The sequence below is a fragment of the Loxodonta africana genome, chromosome 8, assembly GCF_030014295.1.
Source record: "Loxodonta africana isolate mLoxAfr1 chromosome 8, mLoxAfr1.hap2, whole genome shotgun sequence".
NCBI classification, from domain to species: domain Eukaryota; kingdom Metazoa; phylum Chordata; class Mammalia; order Proboscidea; family Elephantidae; genus Loxodonta; species Loxodonta africana.
In genome coordinates, this window is record NC_087349.1 from 72,735,607 (window position 1) to 72,744,721 (window position 9,115).

A 9,115-nucleotide genomic window follows, 5' to 3' on the forward strand; every position below is an offset into this window, starting at 1 on the left:
GTTGTTAGCACCTGGTGATGCCCATCAGAGGATAAAAGAAAGAAGCAGCAAAATGGGTAAGAAAAAAAAAAATTTTTTTTTTTTTTTTTAAAGTAGATCCTGAAAAAACTTTAAGTATCCACATAGGTGCCTCAGGTACAACTGTTAGAACAGAAACCAAGAAATTAATAAGAGAACTTATAGACTGTTTCTTCAAAGTTTTCCCTCCAAAAGTCAATTGGATGAAATTACAAGCTTGCAATCAAGAAAAAGATGAATCTATCTATAATTATAGACAGGTTAACTAAAATATTTATAGAACATTCAGCGTTAAAAATTACTAATGAAGGGCCTAAAAAAAGATTTTTTTAAGGTCACCCTTAATTCACTATTTGTAGGAGGGCTGAATCTTGAAGTAGCCCAAATGGTAAAAAGGCATCAATTAAATTGGGACAGTATTGATACTTCTCAATTAGCCACTTTAGCCTATAAATTAAACCAAATTACAGAACAGCAAAAGAAAGAGGCTGAGAAAAAAAAAACAAAGAAAAGTTAATGGCTCTCCAATTACGGCAATTACAGAAACCCAAAGCAAGGAATTCTCCCACCAATAATACTACTCCCATGGTCTGTAACTATTGCAAGAAACCTGGTCACTTTAAATGGATTGTTTTAAGCTTAATAAATAAAAAGTGACTCCTTCAACTCCACTTTTAGAAAAATCAATGTGATGATATTCGGGGCAACTTATAAGGAATTTGATAGTAGTCCTCTTGTCCTAACAGGAAGAAACAATGCTCCAAATAAATGGGGAGCCTAAACCCTGGTGGGACAGTGGTTAAGCGCTAGGGCTGCTAACCAAAAGGTTGGCATTTCAAATCCACCAGGTGGTCCTTGGAAACCATATGGGGCAGTTTTATTCTGTCCTATAGGGTTGTTATGAGTCAGAATTGACTTGACGGCAAGAGGTTTGGTTTGGTTTTATACCTTCCTTTTTTTTTTTTGTGGATACGGCTGTGAGTTTGTAAAGGCTTCTTCCTTCTGACTTCTTATGTTGTAAAGATTTCCAATGAGGAACAAATTTTAACTCATTCTTTACCCATACCAGTTTCTTTAGGGCCAATAGAAGACTTCCACTCATTTTTACTAAGTGATAGTACTCCTGTAAATTTGTTAGGGTGTGACTTTCTTTCCAAATGGAAATGCCATATTCAGTTTGCAGACGCAGGGGATGTATTACTCAATTTCTCTGAAGCTGAAAAAAGAAGATAAGACCCGGTTGCCTGAGGTAAAATAAACCCTGTGTTTATTACAAGGTCTTTTGGTATCGAAGGACAAGGATACCCTGCCCTTAGAAAAAGAGACTCAAATTCTAAATCAAATACCATCACAATTCTTGGCTTCCTTGTCAACTGATGTCGGCCACATTCTATCAGCTAAACCTATTAAAGTCCAAATAGATCCCACTAAGCCCTTACTGAAAGTAGCTCAATACCCTTTAAAACCTGAAGCAAAGGAAGGACTGAAACCTATCATCCAAGATTTTTTACTGAGAGGATTCATCATTTCATATACTAAAAAACCACACTAACCCTTGTAATATCCCACTATTTCCAGTCAGAAAACCTAATAGCCACTGTTAGTGATTTGTACAAGAGCTTAGTGCTATTAATTACATTGTTATCTCTCAAACCCCTGTTTTTCCAAATCCACATTTGCTATTAGCCCAAATTCCACCAGACACCACATGGTTTACAGTCGCTGACCTCTGTGATGCCTTTTTTTTAGTATTCCGGTTCATCCAGAGAGCCAAATATTGTTTGCCTTTATGTGGAATAATCAACAATAATCTTAACTGTCATACCCCAAGGATTCACTGACAGCCTCACCACATTTTCCAGATTTTACATGCTGACTTGTTGCCTTTACAGTTTGAACATAAATCTGTGTTACTCCAATGTGTTGATGATCTTTTAGACTGTTCTAACACTAAGCAAGCAAACGTACAGGATAGTCTTCTGTTATTACATCGTCTGGCATAATATGTCCAGGGAAAAATTATAGTCTGCCCTTCTACAAATAAAATATCTTGGTCATTTAATCTCTGCAAAAGGAATCTCAATTGATCCAAAACAAAAAGAAGCTATCCTTTTCTACCCTATACCTACAACAAAGAAACAGATAAAGTGATTTTTAGGATTATGTGGATTTGTAAAGATCAGATTTCAAATTTCTTTTTGTTAGCACAACCTCTTTATGTATTTACTCTTAAAGGTAATATCTCTTAATCTTCCTTTTGACCTGTCTATGGAAGCTGTGCAAGCCATAACTAAACTAAAAGAATCTCTAAATCACACTCCAGCTCTTGGGTCCCCTAACTATTATTTAGATATCTCTCTTTTCCTTTATGAAATACAAGGGAATGCCTATAAGAGTGCTAACTCAGGAGCCTGGAGACAGACATAGACCTGTAGGGTACTATAGTATACAATTAGATCCAATAGTCAAAGCTTATCCTCCATGTCTTCAAGGAGTTGCAGCCACTGCCAAACTAGTAGAAACAAAAACTGATATAGCACTGGGAGATGATCTAGATGTATATGTCTTACTTGCAGTTTCTTAAATTCTACTCTAACCAAACACTTTTCTGCTAGCCAGGTAACTTCCTATGATGCTCTTCTTGCCCAACCATAGATTACACACCATAGAAGCCTCAAATCCAGTTACCCTCATGCCTGATCTAATTGATAATGACATTGATCATGACTGTTTTGATTTAACAGATCAACTTTTATCTCCTAGACTAGATCTGTAAAAAACTCTGCTCTCCAATCCTTCACTTGTGCTGTTTGTAGATGTTTCCTATCTAAAACTTGAAGCTTCTAGTTCTAGGTATCAAGAAGGATACATCATCACTACCATGGCAGAGGTATTGGAGAGTGGACCTTTGCCTGAGGTAACCTTGGCCCAAATGCTGAGCTTATAGCCTTATCAAGAGCATGTAAGTTGGCACAAGGCCAGTCAATATATATAACAATTCTTGTTACATCTATGAAATAATTTTTTATTTCAGAATGCTATGGAAAGAGAAGGGATTTTTAACTTCCTCAGGACAAGCTGTAAAGAATGGTACTTTAGTGGCCAATTTGCTGGAAGCTCTCTTATTACCTACTGAAATAGCATTAATAAAAATGCAAGCTAACTGGGACCCCAAAAGAGAGGAAGTAAAGAGAAATAGATTGGCTGACAAAGCTGCTAAACTGGCTCCTCAGACCCCCCTTCAGGAATATTCAGTCTCAGCTAATGAGCAAAATAGGAGTTCAACTCCGTTTAAGGGAATTAGCACAGGCTCCCTCAAAATTCTAAATAGAAGAATTTGAGGTCTTCCCCCTCCTCTTGTTAACTCCTAATCAGCATTCATAACTTACCCACATTTTCAAATAATAAAACAACACCAGCAAGTAGCTCCAGAAGAGTGTTGTCTAGATGCCACCACCCAATTATGGGTGGAACCTGCAAACAGACCAGTAATACCTCAAGGTCCCCACCTTATATTATTATTAGACTGTCTATCTGAAATCAAATCTATATGGAAGGAAGATCTTATTGCCTTTTTTTGATCAAAGTTTCTGGGGAAATTTTAAGGCAGCAGCCTATTATCTACATGAGGTAGGAAGTGGACTAGTGCCGGCATTTAGACTAATGCTAATGGCTGGCACAACTGAAAATAACAGGTATCATTCCCCATATACATTTTTTGGATGAGACCTATGCCGGATTTGTTATAATGCACAAAATATCCCTTTACCTGAGCCTTGGTTTGAGGATCCAGGGAAAAAGGGGAAGAAAAATGGCATAGCCTGTCATTACATCAAAAAGCTGCCCCTTCCTCTGAACAAATTCAATGGAAAGCTGAAGGATGCCAGATAAACTAGCAAACAAAATTGTGCATGGGACTAAATATCAGTATGTACTCCCTAAGGATTTACACATCCCAGTGGCTACTAGTTTTCATTTAAGAGATCATTTAAGACAGGATAAGGGAGGGCAAATAATGAAGAAATACTATTGGGGTCATTTTTGGAGGGCTTCAGATAAGGTAGTCAGACAATGCCCAACCTGTGCTGAATTTCATCCAGCGAAAGGACTCAGACCCCTGGTTGGCAGGTACCCTTTTCCACCAGACCTATGTTCGAATGGCAAATGGATTTTATTCAATTAACTCCCTCACAGGGATACAAATATGTATTGGTCATGATTTGTAGATATTCTCGTTGAATAGAGGTTTTTCCTTGTAGGAATTCCACTGCCACCTTTGTGGCAAAGAAACTTTTAGAAAATATAATTCCTACTTGGGGTACTCCAGGAATTCATTGTAATGATAAAGGAACTCATTTTATTGGGCAAGTAGTAACTTCTATGTGTAAAATTTTTCCCATTCTACAGCACTTGTACTGTCCATATCATCCTCAATCCTCAGGACTGGTAGAAGGAACCAATGGTATTATAAAGAACCAATTAGCTAAATTAACCTCTTGATTAGGACTGGCTTAGCCTCAAGCTTTTCCCCTGGTCTTAGCTGATTTACGATCAATGTCCTTTGGTCCTCACAAACTAACACTTTTTGAAATTATAACTGGCTGCCCTATGGTTTTACCTTATGGGGTTAATAATATTAAGTGAAATCGCCTTTCTACTAATCTGCTGAAATATTGTCAAGGTTTAGTTCAATATGCTAAAGATCATGCTTACCAGCTGCAACATGCATATCAAACAAGCACACTATTTCTAATTCTTCAACTTATAAACCTGAACCAGGAGATTATGTGTATTGGAATCATCATCAAATTAATGATTCCCTCAAACCTTGATGGAAAAAATCTTACTTAGTGCTACTAACTAAAGATTGTGCTACTAACTAAAGATTGTACTGCTAAATCCACAGGGAGTAAAATTATGGCTACATCTATCCCACCTGAAGAAAACCAAAGTTTCTAAATGGGTTATTGAACCAACAGGAAGACTAAAGCTGAATTTTAAATGCTGCCTGCACACCACCACTAATGGTCCTCCACCAAAGGCCGAACCTTCCATTCAACCTACACCAGAAAGTGAAGGAACAGAAAAAAAGGGTTGGCTCAATTAGTAGGACTTTTTTTTTTATGCTAACTTGCCTTATTGTAATTATTGTATATTGAAAACAAGAGTGTTAAATACATTAGGTTGAAGTTTGTGGTTTAGTCTGTTTAGTCATAGCAATAATCCTGATAGTTGCTATATTTCATCCATTGTCTGTTATTCATCTATATTATTACAGGTTTAATTAATATAACTCTAGTCTTCTCCATATGTGTCTTAACTTCAGCCTGAGAAGAAAATGGATTTGTAAAATTAGCTCAATCAGTTGCTGGTGCAGGGAATTTAACTTATTGTTGGATATGTAATCATAATCTTAATTCTGTACAAAACAATTCAGATCCCTTAGCTTCGCCAATATTAAACTACTATGTTATCCCTTCACCAACAACAAATTCTATCTCTGTCCTAAAATGAGCACTAAGGGTTAAATTGTGGCATCCCCTTAACATGCCATTTTACCTAAATATTCCTTGCTACAATTTCACAGGTATACCTAGTTATAGATTGTAAAGGAGCAAAAGTAGTTAGCCCCCAAGTTTCATGTGTACAGGAAGGAGAATTAGGACTATATTTTATAGAATACTATCCTGAATCACCTAGGTATTATGATCATTGATATCAGAATTGTTTAAAAACTTGAAATGAGCCATATCCTAAATATGACAACTACAATAAAACTATTAATGACAATCCCTGTTCTGAAAATTATACTAAGTTAGAACTTAAGTTTGGAAAACTTCAAATATGCAATAACAATAACAATATGCAATTACATGGCTAACTCATGTAAATTTTTCTATTCCTGACCCTTGTACCAATACTGTCATTTGTGCCCCTTAGGGTCATGTGTTCCTATGTGGGGGATCAAATAACAGTGGTTTAAACAACCCTTTCCTAGAAACAGTCCTCATCATAGGCTATTCCATGTGTAGATGGGTGGAGAATGTAAGGGTAATCAACCTTAGGACCAACAGGTACTACTTTTAACATTTATTCCAAAAGCACCAGTCAACATTGGATGAGGAGTATCAAACAAATTTCAATAATCCAAAGAGAAGTATATGAGAATCCCATAGAATAACAGCCAAGATGGGGTTGATCATTTTTAAGAGCATTAATTCACTCATATGGTATACTAGGGAAATACTGGTGGCGTAGGGGTTAGGTGTTACGGCTGCTAACCAAGAGGTCAGCAGTTCGAATCCACCAGGTACTCCTTGGAAACTCTATGGGGCAGTTCTACTCTGTTCTATAGGGTCACTATGACTTGGAATCGACTGAACGGTAGTGGGTTTATGGTATAATAGAATTAGAAAAACCTTTATAAAATCTGTCTGCTACAGTGGCATAAATAGCTGATAACGTTGCTGATGGAACGTCAGCTCAACAAAACTCATTAACCTCTCTTGCAAACCCATTGCCATCAAGTTGATTCTAACTCAGCAATGGCGTTGATGGTATAGTGATGAGCACAGCTGCCTTCCAAGCAGTTGACCGAGGTTTGATTCCTGGCCAATACAGTGGGATGACACTTCGTGGGGCCCTGGTGGTACAGCAGTTAAGTGTTTGGCTGCTAACCAAAAGGTCAGCTATTTGAATCCACCAGCTGCTCCTTGGAAACCCTATGGGGCAGTTCTACTCTGTCCTATACAGTCACTACGAGTCGGAATTGACTTCATGGCAACAAGTTCTCTGGCAAAGATTACCTTAGGCAATCGGATCCTATTAGACTTCTTACTGGCACAGCAAGGAGGGGTATGTGTGGTAGCCAATACATCCTATTGCTCTTAGATAAATGCTTCTGGAATTGTAGAAAAAAATAGCCGTAAAATTAGACAACAGGCTGTTTGGCTATATACTATTCCCCATTTACAAACCCTAGATTTATTTGGATGGCTCCCCCAAGGAATAGGATCTTGGGCTTACTCATTCCTACAAAGCATTGCTTTGTTTATTTTTTTGTTTGTTTTTACAGTCTGTGATGTTTTTATTGAAATGAAGGTACACAAAAATTAATCATTTGCTTTTACCATTTGACTGTGAAATATCTACTACCTCCCAATAAAGAAGTCAATAACTATTTTTATAACATTAAGATAATTAACCCCCAAAAAAGATAATTACAATCATCTGTAAAAGACAGTACCAAGTGAGATTTCTTTAGCACTTATGACCATCTATGGTAAACAAATACCAATCTTAAAAAGCAAATTCCAGAACAAGTGCAGTTAAACCAAATAGACAAAAAAAGTACAAGGAACTCACTGGCTATGTTATGCCAAATGGATAAAAAGTAAAATTGACTTTATACTATAAAACTAAAAACCAAACAGAGTAGAACTGCCCCATAGCGTTTCCAAGGAGTGCCTGGCGAATTCCAACTGCCAACCTCTTGGTCAGCAGCCGTAGTACTTAACCACTACACCACCAGGGCTGCCTTATACTATAAAGTCTACATAAATAAATAAATGAATCCTATCATTTGTTTCTGTGTGTATGCTTAGATTTCTTTTACCAATAACAGAGTGCTCTGCTTCAATAGTATAAGCTCTTTGGAAAAAGACTGAAAAGGTTTGATAATCAACTCCTAAATTTTATGCTTAGTTTTTCTACTTCTATCAGTTTCTTGACACATTTAATACACACAGAAGAATATTTTCAAGTACTTGGAGTCTAGAAAGATCCTGAAGAACTCTGGCAAGTTACATTCCCATGTTGAGTTTGGTTTGCCATCTCTTCTTTGCTTCAAATTTCCATGCAAGTTTCTTCTTTTTTTGAACAACCTGCGAATTTTCAGCATCCTTTTTGGCTTTTACAAAGTAGTGGCAGGTGATAGCTTTGGTAATTTTAACACCAAGCTGTCGAGTAGCCAGCTGATTACTGAGTTCCCCAGCCTTCCCAATATTCTAGTCTTCCACAGCCTTGTCTATGCTCTTTTCAACACCTGACTTGTCATGTTTTTTTTTTTTTCTTTTTTACAGTGGGGTCAAACCTATTACTGAGTCTAAGATATTGATTAAGCTCCTTCCACTGGGCTTCATTTGAGGATCTTTCACTATGAGATATATCTTCATTCTTCAATTTACCTGAATTAAAATAAACACCTTTCCTGGAGTGTTTTCTTTCTTTCCTCCTGAAACTTGAGGTTGAGGTTTTCTGTTCAGAATTTTTTTTATGTAATTTTTAAAATTTATTCCAGATATGTAAGGAAACTGTGGAAGATCACTCTTTATATGCATTTACATTTGCCTCTATTTCAGTCTTTGGTCCATCTGTACAGAAATCTGAGATTTCTGTTTTTCTAGTCATATGATCTTTTTTAGTTCCCTGTAAGTGAAGGCTAGAGCTTTCTGATGTGGCTTCATCTTCAGAATTCAACTCAACATCACTTTCATTTAGGCTAGGAAGTAGTAGCCCACTTCACATCTTTTCTCATTCAGCAAAGCAATATTCTTCACCTCATGTTCATCAGGATCTCTGATTTATGGTTATAGGCCTGCAGTTGGAAGTGGTCACCCAGCAGCCATCTTAAGATGCCCCCCTGCAAGGTGTTTCAATAATAATAATATTAATTGGCTTAATCTATATTTTGTTCAAATGTGCACTCTCTGGAATTAATAAATGCCAGCACCCTAGAACATGTTCAGCTCCAAAATCAATAATGTATATTAATTCTGCCCATTTCTGGAATACAACTGACGGAGTTGTAACCCTTACCTAACAACCCAGGCAAAGAAGCAGACAATATCCGGTGAAAATCAGACTGTGAGTGTAAAGTGCCTGCCATGGCTGCCATCTAGGGGCCCAGCAAAATCCAGGTATCATCTATGTACTTACAGTAATCAGTGATCAAAAGGAGAGAGTGATAAAGGGTTAACCTAACCACAACAGGCCATAACCAAAAAAGGCTAACTTGTTTATCAGAATCTATAGGACTTCAAAAAATAGGAAACTACATTAAAGGAGCAGGACAGAGTTGCTCCAACCAGGTCAATGG

At 37.1% G+C, this 9,115-nt stretch overlaps 1 pseudogene; it reads right to left on the reverse strand.

Moving 5' to 3' along the window:
• Positions 1-6,062: 6,062 nt before the first annotated feature.
• Positions 6,063-8,544, reverse strand: LOC100660954 (protein FAM204A-like; annotated as a pseudogene).
• Between the last annotated feature and the right edge of the window lie 571 nt (positions 8,545-9,115).